The following is an 11022-nucleotide window of genomic DNA, read 5'->3' on the forward strand; positions in this document are numbered from 1 at the left end:
TCCTGGCACTTCTTGTAGATAGGATACATTATGGATAGAAAATTGTGTGCATGCATTGGTATCCCAAATGCTCCTGCAGAGTCCCTGTCTGGCCATAGGAGGCAGACTTCCTAGCTAAGAATCCCTCCTTTGATTCTTTTTCCCTCCCCTATTTCAGCTCTCCATTTCTTCTTGGAAATGTCACCTACCTTTCCCAACACCCCAACATAAGTCACAGACTTCCATTCATTCTCATGGTCTACCAAGTATCGCCTCCAACCCTCCCATAACTGACTTTGAATCCCCCAACTTCCCTCCTTATACCCTCTCCTAAAGAGTTCCTCAATTTGCCTTTCAAAACTATTCCATTCCCCCTTCTAAGTGATACTCAAATGTCCTTCCTTTTGCCTCTTTCCATCTAGTATTTTTGGGCCTTTGGAGTGTAGCATGGGAATCCTATATTTTATGGTTAATATCCACTTGTATGTCAATATATACCATACATGCTCTTACGCATGTATATGTATGTTACCTGCCTTTTTACTCTTGGTGCTTTTAATATTCTTTCTTTGTTTTGTAGATTTTCATTTTTTGATTATTATGACAGAAAGCCTTTCTTTTAGAGTCCAGTCTAATTAGTGTTCTATGGGTTTCTAGTATGTTCATAGTCATCTCTTTCTTTAGGTTGGGAAAGTTTCCTTCTATGATTTTGTTGAAAATACTTTCTTGGCCTTAAATCTGGGACTCTACATTCTTTTATTGCTATTATTCTTAAGTTAGGTATTTTCATGTTATGCCAGATTTCCTAGGTTATTTTTGTCAGGAATATTTTCAGTTTTAACATTTTGACCGATAAATCAATATTTTCTATTACATCATTTGTACTTGAGATTCTTTCTTCCATCCGCTATTTTCGGTTGGTGATGGTAGCATCTACTGTTCCTGTTCACTTCCCTAGATTTTCCATCTCAAGGATTCCCTTTGTGTTGCTTTTATTGCTTCTCTTTCTATTTTCAGGTCTACTCCAGTTTTATTTATTTCTCTCACATGTTTGGTTATATATTTTATATAACTTTAATGGATATATTTATTTCCTTTTTAAATTCCTCCATGTGTCTAATTGTATTTTCCTCTAATTCTTTATGGGATTTATTCATTTCCTTTTTAAAGGCCTCTATAATCTTTATAAAATTGAATTTAAGGACATTTTCTTGTGTTTGGATTCTGTTCTGTTATCCAGAGTTTGCTATAGTGGGGTAGTTGTACTTGGAAGGTTTTATATTGCCCTGGCTTTTGTTGATTTTGTTCTTTCTGGGACCTTTAGCTATCTGGATTGCTGTGGTGCCTGGATGTTCTAATAAGTATCTAGTAGGATGCTGTAGCTATTGGGTGGGGGATTATCCTCTGCTGTACTCGTGTGGCAGGCATTGGAATGGTATCCTTGGATGGTATGGTTCAGGGTCTGAAGGTTTGTATGGTACATCAACAGATCTGATGAGAGTAGGAGAGTTGGTGTGAAAGGAAATGGAGGTCTGCCTGGGATAGCATGCTACTGAAGGCAGTTCAAGCTTGCTCCATAGGACTCAGTTAGAGGGGAAGATGGATGGGTGAAGGGAAGCTTACTTGTGTTGTTCAGGCTTAGCACCTTCTATGAAGTTGGGAGGGGAAGTGGAGGGGAAATTGAGATATGTCTGTGATAGCAGGCTGCTCGTGGTAAGTAAATAAATAGAGCATTGTCCTACTACCATGAATCAATCAATCAGCAAGTCAGTCAACCCTTTATTTTATCCACATATCTGTTCCTTGGCTTAACTCATTTTTTTTTACTAAATAAGTGAATGTTATTTAAATCAAGTTGAAAGTAGTTATTTTGCTCTCTAAAGCTTTATGAAAAAATAAGTATGTGTCTCAATCTTTAGAACATTTACATTTTCTCTTGTAAACATGGTTGTAATTTGTTCATCCTAACTTGAAGAGTCAAAAACTCTGCTGCAAACCATCAGGGAAGACTGCCTTAGGGAACGGCATGAGACATCCGTGTCCTTCTCTAACCCATCCTGCCAAATGGACTTGAGTTTCTGCCACCATTTCTCTTCCTCTCAGTTTCCTGTTCTACAGATACTAGCAGAGCAAAGCACTTGGCTTCACTCTCTTAGACATTTTCAATATTTATACTTGACTCATACATTTATTACAGAGCTTCTTGTGCAGTGGTATAGTTTAGTTAATTATTTACTCATTTGCCTTTTCTCTTAGAGAAAAGATTACTAAAAGACAATCTAAGTACCTGCATCTACAGCACAGTGCCAGAATGTTTTATGAGGAGCTTTGGTATTTTACATTTAGTTAATTACATCTTTCTAAAAAGGAATCTGTGACAGTTTCCCTGTGTTCACAGATACACATCACCTATCGTATAACATGGAAGCTAACATATAACATGTTTTATTTCTTTCTCTTTAATATATTCTTTCCTCATGCAGTATATCATGACTAGTCTCCCCTCCCTTAATCCACTTTTCCCAGTCTCCTATCACCAACACCCTCCTCCAAATCCACTGCTCCTGAGATTTTCTTCAGATGAGAGTAGCCATCCCAGAAATATCAACTGAACATATTGACATCAGTTTTTCTTTAATATAAGTAACATTTTATTTACATCCTTAGAGATTAAAACATGATTTTCAGTACTTTGCAACTTGTTGATCATTCACCTATGACCATCAGAAAATACATAATTATCTTATGATACATATCTGTAACAAAATTACAGATGTGAAGTAGCAATAAAAATAAATTATACCTATGGGTCATAACAATGTGAGAAAATGTATTCAAGGGTTACAGCATTAAGAAGGTAGAGAACCATATGGTTAGTGGGTAAAGATCAATATATAAACCATCATAACAGTGTATCCATGGGTAAAAGTTATCATATAAAAACATTCTGTGCATGTATACATATTTTATATATGTTATATATATATTAATATATAAAATGCATTATCATATCTGCAACATTATAATTATAGTAATGAAATTAAATATTGATGTTATATAACTGGGAAAAACTTAATGACATTGGTATATGATATATGGCTATTGTAGGTATATTTAAATATTCCCACATATATTACAACTCAGCCTCACTTTCCTTTTCTTATTCCTCCCATTATGTTTTTCTGTACAGCCTCTTTCCATCACATCCATTCTTCCTCCATTTTCCTTCAGAAAATGGATGGCTTCCTAGGGATATAAATTGAGCATGGCATAACAATTTATAATAACACTCGGTGCATATGCTCATATTAAGGCTAGCCAAAAAAAACTCAATAGGAGGAAAGGGATCCCAAAAGCAGGAAAGGAGTCAGACACAGCCCCTCTTCCCACTGTTAGAAGTCCCGTAAGAATAACAAGCTATAAAACCACAATGTATATGCAGAGGTCCTAGCTTGGATGTATATAGGCTACCTGATTATAGCCTCAGTCTCTGTAAGCTCCTATGAGCACTGGTTATTTAATCCCATGGAACATGTTCTTGTAATATCTTTGATCACTCTGGCTCCTACATTCCTTCTTCCTGTAGTTTCAAGGGATTCCTGAGTTCCAAATAACCTTTGGCTGTGTGTGTCTGCATCTGCTTTCTTCAGTTGATGGATAGAGCTTCTCTGATGATGGTTCTACTAGTTTCTAGTCTGTGAGTATAGCACAATATAATTAGGAATCCTTTAACTGAATTTTGGTCCAGTTGTGTTTGGACCTACCTTAGGTATCTGGGCTATCCAGCTTTTTGTTCCTGGTACTCCAGGCAATGGCCAGCATGGGCTTCTTCCCTGACATGGGCCAAAAGTTAGACCAGTCACTGGTTGGCCACTCCCTTAAGTTCTTTTACCCCATCACATATTATTGGCAGGACAAATTGTAGGTCAATAATCTTGTGATAGGATCAATGTCCAAATCATTCTAATTGAAGTTTTGCCTTGTTATGGAAGATGTCCTGTTCAGATTCTGTACCCTATTACTAGGAGTATTAGCTAGGGTCACTCTTGATGAGTCCAGTTAGTTTCCACTGCACTAGGTTTTATATTGCTCCCTAAATGCCCACCATTGATTCCAGTGTCTCTCCCACCGCATTCTCCCTCCATCCCACCCCTACCTGATTCCTCCTATTTCCATCCGGACTGACTCCCAACCCACCTATGAAATCTGTTCTGTTTCTCCTTCTCAGGGATTTGGGATATTATAATGTTAGATAAAACATATTTGAAGATATATACTTTGACACATGAGAAAGATTCCCAACAAACCACGGTCTTGTGACACAGATGTGTTCAACTCTTCTACATCCTGTCTTTCTTCTACACTCCTTATGTACATATGGAAAGATGGCAACACATTTTCTTATGCAGATGGAGAAGAATATTCATATAGGACAGGTGTCATTATATCATAGAGATGGTTCAAGTAAAAGGTGGTGTTTGTGAGGTGGGCTTCTAGCTAACACTGTGGGTGTCTGAGTGAGTTCCCAGTAGTTTCTGTGTGAATGAATTTTTGGATCCCAAGATATCATAGTCTGCAAGAAAACATCTGATTGATATTCTAGGTCTTCAATTCTATTCCATTGATCTACCTGCCTGTGTACCAATATTGTGCATATTTTATCATGCTTGCTCTGTGATATAGCTTGAGGTCAGGAACGATGATTACAGTAGAAGCTCTTTTATTGTTGAGAACAGTTTTCATTATCATGGGTTTTATGTTATTCCAAATGAATTTTCATATTGCTCCTTCTAACTCTATGAAAAATTAGGTTGGAAATTTGATGGAGATTGTATTGAATCTGTATATTACTTTTGGGAAAGTGGCAATATTTACTATATTAACCTACCAATCCATGAGCATAAAGGAACTTTCTGTCTTCTGAGATCTTCTTTGATTTCTTTCTTCAGAGAGTGGAGTTATTGTCATGCAGATTCTTCACTCGTTTATTTAGACTCACACAAAGGTTGTTTTTATATTATTTGTGACTATTGTGCAGGGTGTCATTTCCCCAATTTCTTTCTCAGTCTGTTTATCCTTTGAGTAGAGAAACTCACTTGTTAGTGTTATTTTTATATCCAGCCACTTTCCTGAAGTTGTTTATCAGGATTAGTAGTTCTCTGATCAAACTTTTGGGGTCACTTAAGTATACCATCATAACATCTTCAAATAGTGATATTTTGACTTCTTCCTTTCCAATTTGTATCCCTTTGAATGCCTTTCCCTGTCTGATAGCTCTGGTTAGGACTTAAGAGTACTATATTGAATAAGTAGGGAGAAAGTGGGCAGCCTTGTTTAGTCCCTGATTTTAACGGGATTGCTTCAAGTTTCTCTCCATTAAGTTTAATGTTGGCTACTCATTTGATGTATAGTGCTTTTACTAAAGGTATGGGTATTGAATTCCTGATATTTCCAGTACTTTTTTCCTGAAGGGGTTTTGAATTTTGTCAAATGCTTTCTCAGCATCTAATGAAGTGTTCATTTTTTTCCTTTGAATTTGTTTATACAGGGGATTACGTTGTTGGATGTCCATATATTGAACCATTCCTGCATCCCTGGGATGAAGTCTACTCGATCATGATAAATAATGATTTAGATGTGTTCTTGGATTTGGTTTGCAGGAATTTTATTGAGTATTTTTGTGTCAATATTCATAAGGGGTATTGGTCTGAAGTTCTTTTCTTTGTTGGGTCTTTGTGTGGTTTATGTATAAGCATAATTGTGGCTTCACAGAAACAAATGGGTATTGCTCCATCTGTTTTTATTTTGTGTAATAGTTTGGACAGTATTGGTATGAGGTCTTCTGTGAATGTCTGATAGAATTCTGCACTAAAAATATCTGGTCCTGGGTTCTTTGGGTTGGGAGACTTTTAATAACTGTTTCTATTTCTTTAGGATTTATGGGATTGTTTAGATGGTTTATCTGATTCTGATTTAACTTTGGTACCTGGTATTTGTCTTGAAAATTGTCCATTTCCTCCAGATTTTCCAGTTTTGTTGAATATAGGCTTTTGTAGTAGAATCTGATGATTTTTTAAAATTTCCTCAGATTCTATTGTCTCCCTTTTCATTCTGATTTTGTTAATTTGGATACACTCTTTGTGTCCTGTGATTAGTCTAGCTAAGGCTTTATCTATCTTGTTGATTTTCTCAAAGAACCATCTCCTGATTTTGTTGAATTTTTGCATATTCCTTTTTTTTGTACTTTTTGAACTCAGCCATGAGTTTGATTATTTCCTACATTCTACTACTCTTGGGTGTATTTGCTTCTTCTTTTTTTGTTTTCTAGAGCTTTTAGGTTTGCTGTCAAGCTGCTAATATATGTGCCCTCTTGATTCTTTTTTGAGACACTCAGAGCTTTGAGTTTTCCTATTAGTACTGTTTTTATTGTGTCTCATAAGTTTGGGTATGTTGTGCCTTCATTTTCATTAAATTCTAAAAAAACCTTTAATTTCTTTATTTCTTCTTCAACCAAGTTATCATTGAGTAGAGAGTTGTTCAACTTGCATGTATATGTGAACTTTCTCCTGCTTTTGATGTTATTTAAGATCAGCCTTAGTCCATGGTGATCTGGTAGGATGAATGGAATTATTTCAATCTTCTTGTATCTGTTGAGGCTTGTTTTGTGACCAATTATATGGTCAATTTTGGAGAAGGTACTATGAGGTGCTGAGAAGAAGGTATATTACTTTGTTTTAGGATGAAATGTTCTTTAAATATCTGTGAAATCCATTTGGTTCATAATTTCTTTCAATGTCTCTATGTCTCTGTTTACTTTTTGTATCCAGGATCTGTCCTTTGATGAGAGTGGGGTGTGGAAATTTCCTACTATTATTGTGTGAGATGCAACTTGTGCTTTGAGCTTTAGTAAGGTTTCTTTATTTAATGTAGGTGCCCTTGCATTTGGAGCATAGATATTTAGGATTGAGAGTTCATCTAGGTGGATTTTTTTCTTTGATCAGTATGAAGTGTACTTCCTTACCTTTCTTGATAACTTTTTTTTGAATGTCTCTTTTATTCAATATTAGAATTGCTACTTCAGCATGTTTCTTTGGGCCCTTTGCTTGGAAAATTGGTTTCCAGTATTTTACTCTGATGTAGTGTCTGTCTTTTTCTTTGAGGTGTGTTTCTTGAATGCAGCAAAATGCTGGGTTCTCTTTACATGTCTAGTCTCTTAGTCTATGTCTTTATAGGGGAATTGAATCCATTGATGTTAAGATAAATTAAATAATAGTGATTGCTGATTCCTGTTATTTTGTTGTTAGAGGTGGATTTATGTTTGTCTATCTCTCTTCTTTTGGTTTTCTTGCAAGAGATTATTTTCTGCTTTTTCTAGGGTATAATTTCCCTCCTTGTGCTTGAGTTTTCCAATTATCCTTTGTATGGATGGAATCATAGAAATATGTTGTGTAAATTTGGTTTTGTCATGTAATATCTTGGTTTCTCAATCTATGTATGTTGACCATTTTGCTGGATATAGTAGCCAGGACTGGCATTTATGTTCTCTTAGGATCTGTCCCTAAGATATCCATGCAGAATCTTCTGGCTTTCATAGTGTCTGGTGAGAAGTCTGGTGTAATTCTTATAGTTCTGCCTTTATATGTTACTTGACATTTTTCCCGTACTGCTTTTAATATTCTTTCTTTGTTTTGTGCATTTGGTGTTTTGACTATTACATGACAGGAGGAATTTCTTTTCTAGTCCAATCTATTTGGAGTTCTGTAGGCTTCTTGTATGTTTATGGGCATCACTTTCTTTAGGTTAGGGAAGTTTTCTTCTATGATTTTGTTGAAGATATTTACTGGCCCTTTAGTTGGGAGTCTTCACTCTCTTCTATACCTATTATCCTTAGGTTTGATCTTCTCATTGTGTCCTGAATTTCCTGGATGTTTGGGCTAGGAAATTTTTGCATTATACATTATCTTTGATGGTTGTGTCAATGTTTTCTATGGTATCTTCTTCCCCTGAGATTCTCTCTTCTATATCTTGTATTCTGTTGGTGATGCTTGCATCTATGACTCCTGATTTCTTTCCTAGGTTTTCTATCTCCAAGGTTGTCTCCCTTTTTGCTTTTCTTATTGTTTCTATTTCCATTTTTAAATCCTGGATGGTTTTGCTCAATTCCTTTACCTGTTTGGTTGTGTTTTTTCTGTAATTCTTTTAGGGATTTTTATGTTTCCTCTTTAAGGGCTTCTACTTGTTTACTTGTATTGCTCTGTGTTTCTTTAAGGGAGTTATTTGTGTCCTTCTTATGTCCTTTATCATCAGAGTGCTAATATCCAAAACAAAAGATTCCTGTTGCTGACTGCTCCTATATTCCTGTATCCACAAGCCACTATGCAGATTCCTCTTGGGCCAGCAATATGAGCAGAAGTGGGCAGAAGTGGTGGTATCTCCTGAAATCTCATGATTGTCCACACTTCTGGGAGATTATCTCTCTCCCCCATGGGATTTGAGTCAGCTTATTACTTCTTATAACTAACGTATTTACAGTGAAATATATGTGGATTTTTTTAAATAAACATACCTTATCTCTCCATTACTTTCTAAATCATATTGGTAAGATTTATTTGGGTTGGGGGTTGGTGAACTTAGCCTCATTTTCTTAGTTCATAAATAAATTTTAATAAAGACAGAAAAATCTTTGTTCAATAAGATAAGCAATGGTGGAGAATAAAATATGAAAGAGATTTTTTAAAATGCACAGGAGAAAAAGGTATATATACAAATTACTTACTTTCACATTTGCCAACGGAAAATATTTTGCCATGTATAAAATAGCATAAATCATGGGTGTATTATTGAACCGGGTACAGTCCATTAGTACAAGGAAGTCATATCAGCAGGAGCAGACACTATTTAGCTACATGGCATCTATAGTTAGAAAAAGAGAGGTGTGGAAGCTGGTGTTCAACACGATTTTGCTTTATATTCAGTTCGGAAAACCATTCCATGGAATGGTGATTCCAACTTTCATAGAAAGCTTTTACACCATAACTACGCACTTTCTTATCTAGTGACCAGGGAAATTCAACTCACTAATTTTACAGACTTAAATATAAACTTTTCATGCATATATTTCATAATAATTTATGTGATTGGGTATCATTTAAAGCATTTTTAATGCAGAAGCTAGGGGGTTATATAATTCAGATACTATAATTAGCTGACTCTGAAATTATTTTTAAACTATGGAGAAGTGGTCTTTTATCTATAAGACAATGCAAAAATAAAAATTCTGTAGATTTTTTAATTCTACCTTTAAAATATTTGACAACACCAAGTATTTTATGATTACCTTACTTAAATTAAGGTATAAGATTACATGTATTTAAAGAACATGGTCATTATAACTGTGGATTTTACTGACTGTTAAGAGTCCTTATAGCCTCTTGAATATAACAAAGACTTTTAACTTAGGGTTTTGTTTATAAAGAAAATTATCAAGTTTCTATCTGTAACTTTACATAACTGCATCCCTTTTCTATAACTGCCAATTTATATATATATCCTAGAACCTCATGTGCCAGTGTTGATATATATCGAAGTTGAGAATATATGGGCCCTTAAAGCTATGCTATACACAACACTTTTCTAGATGCCAAAAAAATGATGAAAATTTTTCATTATTATTATCAGTAAGTCCAAATACTTAATGGAGCTAGACAAAAAGTATGAGCTGTCATTTCCATCTGTGAAATCAATATTTCATTACGAGTTGCTGTTCACAAGAATACTCATATTCAACTCCCTTAATAAAAACCTAATTACTATATTGTAACAACTACATCATCATGGAAGGGCATTTTAGTCATGAATTCTGAGCAAAAACACATGGGGACACTTACTCTATTTTCTCAAATCCGATATTCTATTCCTAATGTGTTCTCACCTACAAAAATAATACAAGATTTCTTAAGATCATCACAAGGCTAATCAGAGTAGCCTGATCAGCTCCAAGGCATACAACAGTAAATTACACTTTTGTTTGATTAATAGAACATATCTACTTTTATATGTCTAATCATTTGAAAGAATAACTTCTTTATGACTCTTGATATATCTTTATATAGAGATGGCAGCATTAAATGTGAAATTCACCTGAACAGAACTACATGGCTGTAGATTGCTGTTTCCACAGACAAAATGGTCCATTGTCCTTGAATGATCTAGTCTTTCTCATTTCAGGACTTTTCTCTGTTATGGCACAGGCCGAGTTCCACAAGATAATGGGCCACTAGAAGACTAATTTTACCCTTCATGTCTTCTATTTGTAGTGGATCCTGTACTTTCAGAAATTGAAGATTCCACTGCTAGAAGAGACAATGTAGCATTTAAAATCACAAGGGCCAAGAAGAACTTCATAGAGAGGAGAGACTTTGGAAAGAGGCCTGCTCCTCTGAGAGCCACTCCACTGGCTTAAAGCCCAAGTCATTGTGATCTTTCTTGTGTATTTGATGGATAGTAAAAATTACAGGGCATCACTGTGCTCTGCAAGTCAGAAGCAAAGTATATAAACCTAGAAGGTAAAATTTAATTCAGTGTTTACTCCACTATAGCTAAAATTATGTATATTAGCCCTAGTCTCCAAACTAGACAATGTAGCACAAAAATGATAATTCATGAACATAAAAGCCAGAAGTAAACAACAGCAAAGAAGTGTGGAATATGGATTTAAACTATTTTAAATTTCCTGGGAAAATATCACATAATTTATAATGAAGTAAAACTGGAAGTTCATACCTTGTAACTTAAAATTTAGAGTAAAAGCAATAACCAAATTTCTGTTGATTAAGAAATAAACCAAGTTTAAAAAGAGTGATAATCATCATCCCCCTGCCCTCCTTCTCTCTCTGCCTCTCCCTCTCCTTCTCCCTCTCTATCTTTCTCTCTCGCCTTTCTTTCCTTTCTTCATTTCTCTCTTTCTTCTTTTCTTTTTTGTTCTTTTTGTGAAGCAGGTGATTTACTGAGGTTATTTTGGTTCCTTATAGGAGTATGGTGAGA

Source organism: Rattus rattus, chromosome 3 (assembly GCF_011064425.1).
Source record: "Rattus rattus isolate New Zealand chromosome 3, Rrattus_CSIRO_v1, whole genome shotgun sequence".
NCBI classification, from domain to species: Eukaryota; Metazoa; Chordata; class Mammalia; order Rodentia; family Muridae; genus Rattus; species Rattus rattus.